We start from the raw sequence: 15,325 nt of genomic DNA on the forward strand, positions 1-15,325 counted from the left end.
CGTAGCACAGGGGTCACCTGTAATAAATTTCAGAGACCTCTGTTGATCAAGGTCATCCTAGCTGCCTAGATATGCAAGCCAGGGCAGTCTAATGTGGAGAGCAATGTGGTGCCCGTGTAGCAAGCTCCCCCTCTCCACGCATCTGACGAACCCAAAGGAACGGCGGAGACCGATACAGTTTGGCACCAGCAGCATTGCAGCTGTTGCCAGTCAGCATTGAACTCAACGTACGATTGTCTTAGGGACTTCAGCTCCAGATTTTTCCCTTGGGGTTTATTCCCAAAGTCATCCCCATGAGTGGGAATAGCCGTAAGGCAATGGAGATTTGCGATCAGAGATTTCCTTCTCCTAGATCACCTCCTCACCATGGCCGATGAGCCCTATTGCCCTGAAATGACTGGTTTAAAGGCACCAGTAACCTGCCTTTGCCCCTTCTTCTGTCAGTAGAAATGGTTCCACAGGGCTTAACAGCAAAGCCACACATGGCTTAATGTTTATTATTTAATATTTAATGTTTACTATTGTTTATGATTTTAATAGATATGGATTCCAGTGAATAAACTGAATGATCTTTGTGTTAGATCGAGCCATGTGCACCACATATGTAACCCCTTCTCCCTTGCATTCTTGGCTAACTTCTCTTTAACTGTTAATCACTTCAATACTCTGTGCAGCAGTGGCTGTACATCATACTCAAGGCAAAATGATTTCTCCTAATCGTCAGGTTCATTTGTCACTTTTATTATGGCCCCTAGTTTACAGCTGTCATACAATTAGAAATACTATAAACATAGAGATTGCGAAGGGACACACATAAAATGCTGGAGGAACTCAGCAGACCAGGCAGCATCTATGGAAAAGAGTACAGTCGACAATTCAGGCCGAGACCCTTCTGTAGGACACTGTGTGTTGCTTGAATTTCCAGCATCTGCAGATTTTCTTTTGTTTGAGATTACGAAGGGGAATAGGCCAAATGGAATTCTGCAGATGCTGGAAATCTGAAACAAAAACAGAAAGGCGATTGCGTGTTCTTCCACTGGGTTTCCTCAGATGTTCCTGTTTTCTCTCATGTCCCAAAGATCTTACTCATCCACTGGAAATCGCCCAAGTGTAGATAAGTAGCAAACCTGGAGGGAGTTAATGAGAAGGTGGGAAGAATAAAAAGAGCACATTAGTGAAAATGAGTGCATGATGTTCTGTGTAGAGTTGAAAGGCTTGTTTCCATACCAAACACTATGACTGAAATGCTGGAAAAGGAGACAGTGTTTCCCTTTTAGTTTGCACAGATGGATAAGTGTTCAAAGAGAGCAGGAATACTCCCTCTGACCCTGTTCCTGCCTCCAATGTTATTTAAAGCAATGAACTTGCCAGAGGTTAGTTGCTGGTTCTTTTCCTCTGGCTGCTGCAACACAAATCTACTTTTCCCACAATATTTTGTTGACTTCTGTTGTTTCAAGTTTCGGGAGTTGACAGGGAGTGGTATGGCAAGAGCTGAAGGAATTTTTTTGCTGGTTGGGTTGCAGTTTCTATGCGGCCACATAATCCATCTGTCTCACATAATTCGGGTGGATGCCTGTCCTTAAAGCAAAATAGTTCCATGCCTGAATCAATGCAAGCTTCCTAATGAAAGGCTGACCGTGCGGTCAAGTGATCATGCGCTCTGCATGATATCTACAGGACAGTCAAAAGGCATTAGCTCACTTCTTAACTGCTTCACAGTCAAAGACTGACAGTAGCAGGGAGCCAAAGAACATCGCGGATGTATTGACGGGCAAAATAAGTCTGTCGCTGCTATGATATGCGCTAAATAGGACACAAAATATGCTTTCATCAAGACACTGAGCAGGGAGGAAAAACTGCAACAGGTTAAAGATGAAGGGACCAGTAAGATTATAAATGGTTAGTCAGTGAAATCTTTTCTTGGTGACTGTATCTCGAGGAGAAATTTTTAAAGTAATGGTGCAGTTAAGCATTATCAAAGTTAGTATCAAATGATGCATTCAACTCTGTCTGGCACACAGTGTACATAAAACAACTGGCCTCACTACCTTTATTTGTAGTGCCTCCATATTGCTTCAGGTAGACTGCAGAATGTTGGTTTAGATCTAGTTCATGCTACAGTATTGACAATAACATCTGTGCATGAAACAAGCATGAAGCTGCAAGGCTATTGTTATGCGATCTCCATTCAGCCCATCCACTGTCATCACTGATAGTATAGGATACATCCTGCCCAGTCATGGACAAAGACCAATTTGGACCCAAGTAACATTCCAGGCCACACCAATGCTGCTTAAAGATGAGTCTATCCCAAAGAAAACTCTGCAGGCACTGATTAAAATAAAACAAATTAGAACATCTTATCTCTTGTTGACTTTACAGACTTAACATTCAGAGACAGTCATTGGAGTATTCAATCACCCAGGACTAAAAGCCTAGCCCAATCCCATCTAAGTCCGGTAACCCAATACAGACCATTCTCACCAAGCCTCTCCCTACAACAAGCAGGAGAAGGAAATATGATGGATCATTTCTCATCCATCCAATGAAAACAGAGAAGCTAACCAATGCCCCGTATGAGATAAGCTCACTGGGAATGTAATAGATATACCTTGCTATATGGTGTCTTGTTAAAATATTGTTGTGTTTAAGTCCATCCTGGGCTGACCCCTCTATCTCTGTAATCTTTCACAGCAAGCCTGTGGATCCCTGCACTACACACATTCAAACCGCTTCTGCATCCATAATTTTGATTGCTTTCCAATACTCTTCAGTAGCCTTGCTCTTACACTGTTTTTGCTAAGAACTTTAATCTACTTTCATGGTCCATGTCTTTGGCTCCCTGCCTTATTTTCTTCCTGTACATTAGTGTCCAATTTCAGATTAAGAGCCCTAAGATATTTCACTAACTTAAGTGCAAGTTGTGGTTGTGTTGCTGACACTACAAACAGCCCAGGAGATCAAGTGGACTGTTTAAGCAAAGGTTCAAAATCTACTTATAGTTTTGTTATTTGTTGCCAGGTAAATATGCAGGCCAATGACTTGTGTAAAACCAACTCCAATTTTATAAAGCTGCCTTGCATTCATGAAATGTTCCTTCAAAGGAAACCCACACATTAAGTATTCAGAAATAATTCAAAAATGCATGATCAGTGCCAATTCTCCCACCAAAAAAGAGAGGGCATACAATGAAGCCAAAGCTAGTGGCAAGGATTGGGAAGCTTTTAAAAACTTGCAAAAGGAAACTAAGAAGGTCATTAGGAAGGAAAAGATGGATTATGAGAGGAAGCTGGCGACTAATATCAAAGAAGATACTAAAACCTTTTTTAAGTATATAAAGGGTAAAAGAGAGTTGAGGGTAGGTATAGGACCAATACAAAATGACACTGGAGATATTGTAATGAGAGAAGCAGAAATGGCGGAGGAACTGAATGCGTATTTTGCTTCAGTCTTCACAGTAGAAGACATCTGCAGTATACCAGACATTCAAGAGTGTGAGGAAAGTGAAGTATGTGCAGTGAAAATTACGACTGAGAAGGTGCTCAGGAGGCTAAATGGTCTGAGGGTGGATAAATCTCCTGGACCTGATGGAATGCACCCTTGGGTTCTAAAGGAAGTAGCTGGAGAGATTGCGGAGGCATTAACAATGATCTTTCAAGAATCGATAGATTCTGGCATTGAATCGGATGACTGAAAAATTGCAAATGTTTCTCCGTTATTTAAGAAGGGTGGGAGACAGCAGAAAGGAAACTATAGACCTGTTAGCCTGACGTCAGTGGTTGGAAAGTTGTTGGAATCGATAGGGATGAGATTACAGAGTACCTGGAGGCAACGACAAGATAGGCCAAAGCCAGCATGTTTTCCTGAAAGAAAAATCCTGCCTGACTAACCTACTGCAATTTTTTGAGAAAATTACAAGCAGGGTTGACAAAGGAGATGCAGTGGATGTGGTGTACAGGTTTCCCCCGCTTTTCGAACGTTCGCTTTACGAAACCTCGCTGTTACGAAAGACCTACATTAGTACCCTGTTTTCGCTTTCAGAAGGTGTTTTCACTGTTACGAAAAAAAAGCAGTGCGTGATAAAAAGCCACGCACGCCCCGAGCAGCCGCTCTCCCCCAGATTCGGAACTGCATTCTCGTCGGCATTGCTTAAACACATTCCTGTGAGCAGTCATTTGCAAGGTGAGTTCTATGGTATCGGAAAAGCCTAAAAGAGCTCATAAGGGTGTTACACTTAGCGTAAAACTAGACATAATTAAGCGTTTCGATCATGGTGAACGAAGTAAGGACAAAGTGAGTTTGGCTTGTGGAAGCTGACGAAGATGATGTTGAAGAGGTTTTGGCATCCCATGACCAAGATCTGATAGATGAAGAGCTGATGCAATTGGAAGAAAAAAGGATAACAATCAAAACCGAATGAGTAATGATAAAGTACGACTTTAATTTTGAAAGGGTATGTCAGTTTAGGGGATATTTGCAGGATGGTTTGAGTCCTTACAAAGAACTGTGTGATAGAAAATTGCACGAGACTCAGCAGTCAAGCAAGCCTTCCACATCAGCCACAGCATATGACGAACCTCAACCTTCGACATCGAGGCGGGCAGAGATAGAAGATGACCTGCCTGCCCTAATGGAAACAGACGACGAGATGACACCCCAGTGACCCACGACACCAACCCCCAGGCCACAGACAGATACTGATTCGCGGAGAATGCAGCGGTAGCCGGGACGCACCCAGCACATCTTTAAGAAAAAAGCCAAAATAAACATGCTAATTATTAGGTGCCGCCCGACACGTAATTATCGGCCCAGATCAGAGACGACGCAATCGGAAATCGGCATTGATCTGGGCTGACAACTACATGCCGGGCGGCACCTAATTAATTAGCATGTTTATTTCAGCTTTTTTCTTAAAGATGTGCTGTGTGCCTCCCAGCTACCGCTGCACCCCTGCATGCTTCGCGGATTGGTATCGGTTGGTGGCCCGGAGGGTGGGGGCCACTGCACCACCCCAACCTGCGACGACTCAGTCTAACACACCATCATCAGTTTGCTTGACACTGTCTTCCGAATTCCGGTAAGTGATACTATGCTGTACATACATTATTTCTACTTTATATCGGCTGTGTGTTTTTACGTGTTATTTGGTATGATTTGGCAGCTTCATAGCTTAAAGGTTACTGGAGGCCGCTTGCACCGTGTTTTTGCCAACAGCGCTTGCGTGAGATTTTCTGCCGACGGCGCTTGCGTGAGATTTTCGCTACGGAGAACAGTGCAGTAATGATTGTGGAAAAGTATTTCTACTTTATATAGGCTGTGTATTTATCACATTATTCCTGCTTTTACTATATGTCACTATTATTTTAGGTTTTATGTGTTATTTGGCATGATTTGGTAGGTTATTTTTGGGTCTGCGAACGTTCACAAAATTTTCCCATATAAATAAATGGTAATTGCCTCTTGACTTTACGACATTTTGGCTTACGAACCATTTCATAGGAACGCTCTACCTTCGGATGGCGGAGGAAACCTGTACTTGGATTTTCAGAAGGTCTTTGACAAGGTGCTGACAAGGAGGCTGTTTAGCAAGATAAGACCCATGGAATTACAGGGAAGTTACTAGCATAGGTAGAGCATTGGATGATCAGCAGAAAACAGAGAGTGGGAATAAAGGGATCCTATTCTGGCTGGCTGCCAGTTACCAGTGGAAGTTCCACAGGGGTCGGTGTTAGGGGTGCTGCTTTTTATGATGTATGTCAATGATTTATACTACGGTATTAATGGATTTGAGGCTGAGTTTGCCGATGATACAACAACAGGTGGAGGGGCAGGTAGTGTTGAGGAAACAGAGAGCCTGCAGAGAGACTTAGATAGTTTAGAGAATGGGCAAAGAAGTGGTAAATGAAATACAGTGTTGGAAAGTGTATGGTTATGCACTTTGGTGGAAGAAATGAACAGGCAGACTATTATTGAGATGGAGAGAGAATTCAAAATGCAGAGATGCAAAGGGACTTGGGATTCCTTGTGCAAGATACCTTAAAGGTTAACCTCCAGGTTGAGTCAGTTGTGAAGAAGGCGAATGCAATGTTGACATTCATTTCTAGAGTTATAGAATATAAGCGCAGGGATGTGATGTTGAGGCTCTATAAGGCACTCATGAGACCACACTTGGAGTATTGTGTCCAGTTTTGGGCTTCTTATTTTAGAAAGGATATACTGACATTGGACAGGGTTCAGAGAAGATTCACGAGAATGATTCCAGGAATGAAAGGGTTACCATATCAGGAACATCTGGCAGCCCTTGGGCTGTATTCGCTGGAGTTCAGGAGATTGAGGGAGGATCTCATAGAAACATTCCAAATGTTAAAAGGCCTGAACAGATTAGATATGGCAAAGTTTTTTCCCATTGTATGGGAGTCTAGGACAGGAGGGTACAACTTCAGGATTGAAGGACGTCCATTTAAAACAGAGGTGTGGAGAAATTACTTTAGTCAGAGGGTAGTAAATCTATGGAACTTGTTGCCATGAGTGGCTGTGGAGGCCAAGTCATTGGGTGCATTTAAGGCAGAGATAGACAATTTCTTGATTAGCTAGGGCATCAAAGGGTATGGGGAGAAGGCAGGGAAGTTGGGATGACTGGAAGAATTGGATCAGCCATGATTGGATGGACTACTTCTGCTCCTGTATCTTATGGTCTTATGGACCAAAAGAAATGGACAGGAATCGGTCGCTATCTGCCCGGGATTTTCAAAGTAAAGTGAAAATTCAAGTTCAATACATACAGAAGTTAATGAAAAATCCTGCCAGCCCAAAGAATTACAAAAGTACGCCATCCACGGAGCTGGAAAAATATTGACATTGTACATTGACAACATATTTTTAAATCAAGCTGTCCACACAGTAGATAAACCAAAGTTTATATGAAGGATGATACTGTGTAATGAACTCAAATGAACACAAGATAACAAGTTGAGACAGAAGCTAGGCAGCTGAAAAGTGCAAACAAGGTTCAACATTCTGACCGAAACTATTTCTCACAATACCAGCTCAGGTTAAACTATGAATGTTGGCCTATGTTCAATTTACTCTAGCCTGATTTTCCCCGCCTTCACACCCAACTCTGTAATATCCTCCAGTCATATACAAGAATTGCCTTTTCTTCTAATTCTGATTTATTGTGTGTGACCATTTCTTAACTCCTTGGTTGCTCAGTCCTAATATTTCAAATTATTTCCTTAAATCTTCCCAGCTTTGCATTGGTCTCCTAATATACAATATTCCTTCATGCCTATTTTTATATTAAACTTTGGATCACTTGTTAGACTTCATTTAGTACCCTGTTTTGAGTCCTCAGTTTAGGAAAATAATAAACAGTGGGGGAAGTTATTATTAAAAGGAATGTCAGAAAAGAGTGAAAAAGTGGATCTTCTTCGCTACAAGAGAGGCTGCTTGTTAAGTGCCTTTGAAGACCTATGTGGTGGAGTTAAAACAAATGTTTCACTTCTCTGTCAGATCAGAACTAATCACTGTGCTCAAAAAGCAATTATACATCCAATAAGGAGCTCGGAATAAATTTCTTCAAGGTAAGAGTGTTGAGTACATGGAACTATGTAACACATAGAATGACTGAGGCAATTATATTGCTTCCCCCTCATGAATCCACGCTAAAAGAGAGAAGAGTCAAAAGGTATATGAATACAAGGAATCTAGAAATTGCCCATGAAGAACAAAAGCATGACAGTAGGTTCATTTCAATGCTGTATGAAAAATCTCTTTAATCCATGAAAATTTAGAGTTTACAAAATTCTGAATTATTCCTAGCTCATAGTAAAATCATTGCTTTACTTTCAGTGCTTGTACATTATACATTGATGAGAAATGAGAATAAATGCTTCACAAATGCAAATCTATTAAACAGATGATATAAAGAACAGGGTTCCCAACCTTCTTTATTCCATGGAGGACTATCATTAACTGTAGGGTCTGTCGACCCCAGAGTGGGAAACCCTGCAAAGGAAGTATGGATATTAAATTAGTTTAACTGCCTGGCATCTTAAGGATATTACAATCAAATTTAATTGGGACCATCAATCCACAGAGTGTGGTATCTTGTTCTAGTATATATACACCAGAGCTGTATTCTAGATTATTAATCCAAGAATGACATCAATTTAAGAGTATACCTGACAAGAATATTGCTTTCTGGTATATAAATAAAAGGTGAAGTGTCATGTTCAAGCCTATTATTGCAAGACATGTTAAAATACATTATTACAAATTTAAATTAAGAGGAAAAGGCATAAAGTAAGTCAGAAAATTCGAGAGATGTTTAACAGGTTAGGCAGCAGCTGTGCCTGCAAAAACAAAAATAACTTTTCAAGTCAATAAACCTTTATCAGAACTAGAAGTTAGAAATCAGGTATGAGGAGAGGAAGATGGGTGGAGAGAACATAGCTTTCTGTTGTGTGAGACACAAATGTCATCGAAGGCCTGTTAATCACAATTCCATCCATAGGAGGTGCAAAAAAGTAAGCAGATAAATGAAAAATAGGAAATGATGGAACCAAGAAATACAAAACACTGCAATTGCAAAGGATCTAAAACAAAACACTTATTAGTTCAACGAGTAACTGTGGAGATAGATAATACAAAGCTGTAGGGTGGGGGCCTCTTAAAAGAATCTTCCCATTCTTACACATATTGGAAAGGCTGGTTATCAGAAACCGCTGCTCCTGATGACTACAGTATTCCTGGTCAGAAAACAAGATTCTGTAACTTGATCTTATCTTGGGCTCTGTTGAAGTAATGCACCTGGCAAAAGACCGAGCAGTCAGAATAGGGAGGGGATGGAGAGTTAAAGTGAAAGGTAACTGGAAATAACAGATGGTTCATTCCTTCTCTAACTTCCTGATTCACCTTTCGACCTCCACTTCTCATAACACTTTTCCATTCAACTGTAGGAGGTGCAATACCTGGCCTTTTAACACTCCTGTTCTCACTGTGAAGGATTGAAATACTCCTTCCAGTTCAAATGCAGATGCACTTGTACTTAAAGCAGTTCTGAATGCTGCATTCAGCACTCTCAGTATGCTCTGTTCTGCGTGGGGTAGAACTGCTTTGCTGAACAACATTGCTTAGTCTAGAAGGGTAATGCTAAACTTCAACTCTCTGTAAGTTTAGTTCTTCACCCCCTCCTCACTCTGAGCTTCGCTTTCTTACATGGTTCAACAAAGCTCAATATAGGTTCAAGAGTCTAGGAAATTTACGGGTCTCAGAATTCACTATTGAATTTACCAATTTTGCACAACCAGTTTTTCTAGCCTGTACTAGAACTACCTGGCTCTGATATAAGGTTAACACAACACAAAATAATTCATTCTACCTTTCCCCACAGATGTTAACTTACCTGCTGGTAATCCAACACTTTTTTAATAAGTTATTTTAATTCAAGTGCAGTGTTATGCATCTTGAGATCCAACATTAATTTGCACTCATTATGTTCTATTTGCATCTCATACAGATGAGGCATCTGCGATTAACAAGCCTTTACCGTCTCTCTCAACCAGCACAATGTGTGTCTCTGGGCTCCTGGTTTCCATGTGATAACAGACTTTCCTTTTCATTCTCTCACCCATCTCTGCAACTTGTTCGATGCTGTCTCATCTTGAGTACTTCCCACATTTTCTACGTCGTCTTCAAGTATGCTGCTTTGACATAATTCATTCAATTCCAGCAAACTATCCATCACCAAGGTTGCACTCCAGTGCATCATTCCAACTGAAGGCACTGTGTTCCAGTCCATTCTGCATCTGTAAGGTTTGCAATTCTGTACATCATTCCAATAGAATATGTCCCAATATTCCAACGTAATATACTGTATTCCAGTGCATTATTCAAATGCAAGGTGATGTAATCCTGTACATTATTCCAAAAAGAGGTAATCCAGTACATTATTTCAGCACATGATATTGTATTCCAATAAGGTATTCCAACAGAAGGTATTATAATTACTCCACAGAAAGCCATTGTATTCCAATGAATTATTCCCACACAATGTATTTTGTTCCAGAACATTATTCCTACATCAAGTATTATATTCCAGTGCAGTGATCCATTGCCAGGCATTGTATTCCAGGATATTACTCCAGTAGGAGCTGTTCCAGTTGATTTTCCAAGTAAGGTGTTATTTTCCCATATGTTACTCCAAAACATGGCATACTCCAACAGAGTATTCCGGTTTCCGATATTGTATTCCACATGTAATTATGACATCAGGTATAAGGCTACAGGGCCACATTCCAGTGCATAATGCTATGTTCCAATCCATTATTCCAGATTATGTATTTGAGTAGCTCTCCAATATTAGGTGTTGCATCCTGTTACAGCTTCCCAAAACACAACATGCGCCAGCACATTATTCCAATGTGTTACATGAAGTACATTATTCCAACGCTCCAGTACACTAATCCATTTTGAGCCACTGTGTGATAATGCATTACTCCAACATGTTACTTAATTCCCAACATGTTTACTTTTAAATCCCGGTATGTTATTCCAAAACCTGTCAGGTTTGGGTGCATTTCCAAGATGAGGTCCATCACGAGTTGTTCTACTCCAGCGTATCAGTCAGAGATGGGAAGTTTAGTTTCGGAGTACCATTGCAATTGGCTGGAAGCACCCAATCATCTATCTCTTAATGCTGATGTCATTCGATATCAATCTGCATCAACAAGCATGCAAAGTCACACAACTAAAATGGTTTGCTTCATATATTATATAACAAGGCAAATAGTAAAACAACTCAATCATTCTTACATTTTCTGTAGTAGATTGTCACCATTTCTATTGGTGTATCTGAACTGCTACTGGACTACTAGACGGGTATATGGAGGAATTTAAGGTGGGGGCTTATATGGGAGGCAGGGTTTGAGGGTCAGCACAACATTGTGGGCCAGAGGGCCTGTCTGTACTGTGCTGTACTATTCTATGTTCTATGTTCTATGCAACTTCACACAGCAGTTATAGTTTTACAAGTATTCATTAAACCAGCAAGTCAATGTTTAATCCAATGGCTAAATTTGGAACAATCCATTATGTATCTGTTAATTATGGAGGTGATGCTTGTTACTGGTGCTTTTTAATCAAAAGTAAACATTGCATTTTAGTGTGTTGAGTGTTTACAATCCTTGTAAATGTCTGCTAAACTCCAGATACTAACGCCGATGAAAGGTCATCATACTGAACAGTTGGCTCTGTTTCTCACTCCACAAATGCTGTTGACCTGTTTGGTATTTCCAGCATTTCCCATTCAACTTCTGATTCCCAGTATGTGGCGTGGTTGTGTGTATGGTCTATTCAATTAGTATTTTTTAAATTTATATACATAAATGATCTACAACATTCATATGTCTCAGTATCGGGCAGACTAAAACAATATCTTGATTCCCTCTTCTAACTTCACCTTCTTAGCAAAGGAGAACAAACAGGGCAGTTAGATTGTCATCACCTGGTCAATGTACAATAATTCTCTGTTTTCACACTTGCATTGTGCAATTGTTCAATTATATTTTAAATTACTAATTCTATGTATCATGAATTAAAACTGAGTTTTAACATTGAAAAACAAGTTATTAAATGAGAATTCAGATTAGTGTATTACCTGACATTATTGTTTCTTAAAGGAGATAATTAATTATTTTGACACAATGGAAGATACTTTAATTTCACAGTTAAATTATTACGAGAACAAAGCACCATTACTAGAAAATAAAACAGAAAATGCTGGAAATACTCAAACATCAATGGAGAGAGAAGTTCGGTTAATATCTTAAGTCAGTAACATTTCATCAGAACTGCTTCTCCACAGAAACTTCTTGACCTACAAATTAGCTCCTGGATTTTATGCACTTATTTCAGATTGCCATCATCATTATTTTGCATTTAGATTCAACTCTTTTGTTCTGGACACCAGTGACTACCAGGAATAGTCCGGTTGGCAACTGGGAATAGTCCGGTTGGCAACCGGGAATAGTCCGGTGACAGCGTGGAGAGACAGCGGACAGCCAGGAAAGACTGGCACCTGGGGCATCAGGATTGGCAGTCCGGGCACCAGCTCATAAGAGCACCCACCTCTTGAAGGTTCTAGTTTACATGGAGATACATATCCTCGGGGTCCTCCGAGAGGGAGGCAGAATGATGAACCCAATCGGACGGATACAGTTAATTACAGGGAACGACTACGACCCAGAGCTAGGATAAGAGGCTCTGAGTGTCCAGTGTGTTGGTGTGGGAGAGCGTTTTCCAGCATTAAAGGTTTACGAGTCCACCAAGCAAAGTTGAAGTGCTATTCCATCCCAGTGGATGAAGATGAGATTACTTCACCACAGACAGATGATGTGGTCTTTTCAACCACTGATTCACAAGCCACAGCGATTCGCTCTGGAGAGAGTCATCATACTCCAGGTCAGACGAGAGATAACCCAAGTCAGGTTTCAGCCCACAGTACCCAGGTAGATCCTTCACGTGATGGCAGTGGTGAGGAGGTAGAGAAGAAGAGGAAGGTCAAGTGGCCAGCAATGGCAGATGAGAAGGCTTGGCGTGTATTTGATGAGGATATCAGTATGATGTTGGAGAACACTATCAGGGGAACATCAAAGAGAAAGTCGGAAGTGATGGGCGATATGATTTACGATGTTGGAAAGTACAGGTTTGGTTTGGTTGAGTTGAAGAAAGCAAAGCCTACACAGCAACCAAGCAGGCGCCAGAAGGAGATTAGTAGGTTGAGGAGAGAGCTTAGATTGTTGAGACAGAGGTGGAAGGTAGCAAGTGAGGGCGACAAGCCAGGACTCAACAACTCTGATAGAGGCAGATGCCAAGTTTTTAAGCTCACCAGTGGGAGGTGGTGCTTTAGCACTGCTGGCCCACCACCTCAAGGGAGTCTTGATCATAAGCGGGCCGAAACTCCTGAAGACAGGTGGCAGATCAACTGATGATCCCACTGGCGATAGCACAGGACAGTTAACATCTTAGTCCATGTGTATATTTAATTCAACTCACAATATGATGTTAGAAGCATCAATACACAGATATCTAACAACAAAGAGAGAAGTTTGAAGATGTTTGCTCAGCCATGCTGGCTAAACAGCCTCAGCTTTCTCAGTGCAAGAAAACACAAGGAAGAAAACTTCTACAACACTTAAGGAGTTGAACAAGCCAGGTGAAGACTTCTAGGAATTCACATCATTTGCTCTATATTGTCCAAATCGTACATTTCCAGAGGCACAAGAGACTTCAGGTGCTGGAAACTGGAGCAACAAACAACCTGCTGGAGGAAATATTTTGGGTCGGAATCCTGTATCATTAGACACCTTCAAGGACTCATCAGAGGATCTGAATGAATACACCACCGTTATCATTAACTTTAGAAAGGCATTCGTGGGTGAGTGTGTCCCGACAACATCATTCAGAGTCTTCCCCAACCAGAAGCCCAAGATGAACCCACTGTGGCATATACTGTTGGCAATCCAGAAAAAGCTATCTCACATGCAAAATGACAATTCTGAACTAAACTTCAATCACATAAGCATACTCAAAGGGCTAGAATGCCATCTCTTCCTACAAACCAAAACCAAGCAACAGAAGTGACAACTGGGTGTCGCTTCCAGATGAGCTTAATGCCTTTTATGTCGAAGTGTTGCTCATTTTGAACGTCAGAACACGGAGGCACCCTTGTGATCCCCACAGCCCCCAATGATCCCATGTGCTCAGTCACTGAGGTCAATGTAAGACCATCCTTCAGGAGGGTGAGCTCACGGAAAGCATTTGGCCAAGTACGGAAGACCTGTGCTGATCAACTGGCTGGAGTGCTTAAGGACATCTTCAACCTTGTGCTTTGCCAGTCTGAGGCACCCACCTACTTCAAGCAGGCTTCAACCAAACCACTGCCCAAGAATAATGTGGTAATTTGCCTTAATGACTATTGTCCCATAGCACTTATTGTGATGATGTGCTTTGAGAGGGTGATCATGAAGCATCTCAGCTCCAGTCTGAGGAGAGACCTACGGTCACAACAGGTCAACAGTTTCGTTGGCCTTTCACTCAGCTCTGGAACACCACAACAATGAAGATGCATTCATCAGGATGCTCTTCACTGACTACAGCTCGGCATTCAACTCTATCATCCCCTCAAAGCTCATCACTAAGTTCCAAGACTTTGCCGTCGATACTTCCCTGTGCAGCTAGGCCCTAGATTTCCTCACTTTCAGACTTCAGTACAGACTAGCAACAACATTTCCTCCACAATCCCCATCAGCACAGGTGCACCACAAGGCTGCTCGCTGAGACTCCTGCTCTATTTACATATTGCCTATGATTGAGTCACTAATTATAGCTCTAATGCTATATTTAAATTTGCTGACAACACCATTGTTGGCCAAATCAAAGGTGGTGACAGATAGATATTAAGGAAGGAGTTTGAAACTCTGGTTGAATGGTACCACAATGACAACCTCTCACTCGATGCCAGCAAAACCAAAGAGCCAATTATTGACTACAGCAGAAAGAAGCCAGCCATCAACGAGCCAGTCCTAGTTGAGGGATCAGAAGTGGAGAGGATCAGTAACTTTAAATTTCTTCCTGTTATCATATCAGTGGACGTGCCCTGGCATCAGCACCTAAGGGCCCTCAAAAGAAGACAGACATGACAGTGTCTCTGTTTTCCGAGAAGTTTGCATAAATTCAGCATGTCACCAAAAACGTTGACAGACCACTATAAATCTGGATGCATCGCGGCCTGATATGGAAACACCAATGCCCAAGAACAGAGAAAACTACAGAAAGTGGTGGATACAACCCAGTCTATCACAGGCAAAGCTCTCTCCACCATTGATCACATTTACATGGAGCAGCCCTCACAAAGGATCCCCACCGTCCAGGCCAGGCTCTTTCTCGCTACTACCATTATGTAGGGGTACAAGAGCCTTTAGGTTCCACACCACTAGGTTCAGGAACAGTCAATACCATATACCTATCAGGTTCCTGAACTAACAAGGATAACTCACTCACCGTAATTCTGAACTGCTTCTATAACCCACACCCACATTCAAGGCCTCTACAACTGATATTCTCAGTAATATTTATTTGTATTATTTACATAATTTGTCTTCCATTAAACATTGATTCTTTGTCAGTCTTTGCTTATGTTTAGTTTTTCACAGATTCTATTGTATTTCTTTACTTTCCTCTAAATGCCTGCAAGAACATGAATCTCAAGGTGCCATATTTTAAAATATATATACTTCAATAATAAATTTACTTTGATTTTGAC

At 41.3% G+C, this 15,325-nt stretch overlaps 1 long non-coding RNA gene across 2 annotated transcripts in view; it reads right to left on the minus strand.

Annotated features, from left to right (window-relative positions):
- Positions 1 to 7,762: 7,762 nt before the first annotated feature.
- Positions 7,763 to 15,325, minus strand: part of LOC134358013 (uncharacterized) — a 31,552-nt gene continuing 23,989 nt past the window's right edge. For both annotated transcript variants that reach the window (XR_010020773.1, XR_010020774.1), the window contains exon 3: positions 7,763 to 10,720. This is a non-coding gene — a long non-coding RNA (uncharacterized LOC134358013). The remainder of the gene's footprint in view (positions 10,721 to 15,325) is intronic.

Source organism: Mobula hypostoma, chromosome 17, assembly GCF_963921235.1.
Source record: "Mobula hypostoma chromosome 17, sMobHyp1.1, whole genome shotgun sequence".
Lineage (NCBI taxonomy): Eukaryota > Metazoa > Chordata > Chondrichthyes > Myliobatiformes > Myliobatidae > Mobula > Mobula hypostoma.